Genomic DNA, 2,500 nt, shown 5'->3' on the forward strand with positions numbered 1-2,500 from the left:
ACAGAGTCCGGCCCGGCTGCTTTGCGTGGATTCTGCCTCTTGAAAAGCCCATTAACTTCTCCCTCCTGAAAGGAGAGAGTCGTTTCTGTAGTATGGGTGGGGGATGGGGCCTCTTGGGTGGGAAGGGGTGGTTCAGGACAGTCCAATTGTCTTTCAAATCTACGGTAGAACTCGTTCAGGTCGTTGGCTAGGCGGGAGTCGTTAGTGGTGTGGGGCGCTCTGGGTTTGTAGTTGGTGATGTGCCTGAGCCCTTTGGCAGACAGAAGCAGCGTCGTTAGTAGAGAACTGGTGTTTTAGTGTCTCTGAGTACAGTCGTTTAGCCTCTCTCACCGCTTTGCTAAACCTGTTCTTCGACTTCTTGAATCTGTCTCTATCCCCACTCCTAAACGCTTCCTCCTTCTCCAACCTCAACCTTTTGAGCTTTGCTGAGAACCAGGGCTTGTTGTTGTTAAAGTTCACCCTGGTACGTGTTGGGATACAGCAGTCCTCACAGAAGCTGATGTACACAGCCTCTGTGAGTTCATCCAGACTATTGGTAGCAGTCGTGAACATATCCCAGTCAGTACAGTCTAAGCACGCCCGCAAATCTTCCACAGCCTCACTGGTCCACTGTTTAGATGTCCTCACAGCAGGTTTACAGAGTTTTAGTTGCTGCCTGTATGCACGAATCAGGTGGACCAAGGGAGTTCTGTGCGAGCCGAACAGCCCCGTGACCCACAAGAGAAACATCCCCGCCAAATTCGAGCGTTTGACGGGGTCTATCCGTGAAAAAATATTCACGTTTTTGAGTGCACATGCATTTCTGCTGCAAATGCCTCTGGAAGTTTCATGCCGTTCGTATGCCAATTGTGGCAACACGAAAATGACCCGTTTTCCCATTCCGAGGGATTTCTGTGCGACCCTAACAGCCCCGTGAGCCACAAGAGACACATCCCCGCCAATTTCTAGCGTTTCACGGGGTCTATCCGTGAAAAATATAGACGTTTTTGAGTGCACATGCATTTCTGCTGCAGATGCCTCTGGAAGTTTCATGCCGTTCGTACGCAATGTGGCAACACGAAAATGACCCCTTTTCCCATTCCGAGGGATTTCTGTGCGACCCTAACTAACAGCGCCCGTGAGCCACAAGAGAGACATCCCCGCCAATTTATAGCGTTTCACGGGGTCTATCCGTGAAAAATATAGACGTTTTTGAGTGCACATGCATTCCTGCTGCAAATGCCTCTGGAAGTTTCATGCCGTTCCTATGCAATGTGGCCACACAAAAATGACCCGTTTTCCCATTCCGAGGCATTTCTGTGCGACCCTAACAGCCCCGTGAGCCACAAGAGAGACATCCCCGCCAACTTCTAGCGTTTGACGGGGTCTATGCGTGAAAAATATTAAAATTTTTGAGTGCACGTGCCTTTCTGCTGCAAATGCCTCTGGAAGTTTCATGGCGTTCCTATGCAATGTGGCAACACGAAAATGACCCCTTTTCCCATTCCGAGGGAGTTCTGTGCCACCCTAACAGCCCCGTGAGCCACAAGAGACACATCCCCGCCAATTTCTAGCGTTTCACGGGGTCTATCCGTGAAACATATAGAAGTTTTTGAGTGCACATGCATTCCTGCTGCAAATGCCTCTGGAAGTTTCATGCGGTTCGTACGCAATGTGGCAACACGAAAATGACCCGTTTTCCCATTCCCAGGGATTTCTGTGCGACCCGAACAGCCCCGTGAGCCACAAGAGACACATCCCCGCCAATTTCTAGCGTTTCACGGGGTCTATCCGTGAAAAATATCAATTTTTTTTTGACTGCACATGCATTTCTGCTGCAAATGCCTCTGGAAGTTGCATGCGGTTCGCATGCAATGTGGCGACACGAAAATGACCCGTTTTCCCATTCCGAGGGATTTCTGTGCCACCCTAACAGCCCCGTGAGCCACAAGAGAGACATCCCCGCCAATTTCTAGCGTATCACGGGGTCTATCCGTGAGAAATATTCACTTTTTTGAGTGCACATGCATTCCTGCTGCAAATGCCTCTGGAAGTTTCATGCGGTTCGTATGCAATGTGGCGACACGAAAATGACCCGTTTTCCCATTCCGAGGGATTTCTGTGCCACCCTAACAGCCCCGTGAGCCACAAGAGAGACATCCCCGCCCACTTCTAGCGTTTCACGGGGTCTCTCCGTGAAAAATATCACATTTTTTGAGTGCACATGCATTCCTGCTGCAAATGCCTCTGGAAGTTTCATGCGGTTCGCATGCAATGTGGCGACACGAAAATGACCCGTTTTTTCCCATTCCGAGGGATTTCTGTGCCACCCTAACAGCCCCGTGAGCCACAAGAGACACATCCCCGCCAATTTCTAGCGTTTCACGGGGTCTATCCGTGAAAAATATTCAATTTTTTGACTGCACATGCATTTCTGCTGCAAATGCCTCTGGAAGTTTCATGCGGTTCGCATGCAATGTGGCGACACGAAAATGACCCGTTTTCCCATTCCGAGGGATTT

This window comes from Petromyzon marinus, unplaced genomic scaffold (genome assembly GCF_048934315.1).
Source record: "Petromyzon marinus isolate PM22_M1 ecotype Great Lakes invasive population unplaced genomic scaffold, UKy_Petmar_22M1.pri1.0 PM_G_Scaffold_149, whole genome shotgun sequence".
Classification (NCBI taxonomy): Eukaryota; Metazoa; Chordata; class Hyperoartia; order Petromyzontiformes; family Petromyzontidae; genus Petromyzon; species Petromyzon marinus.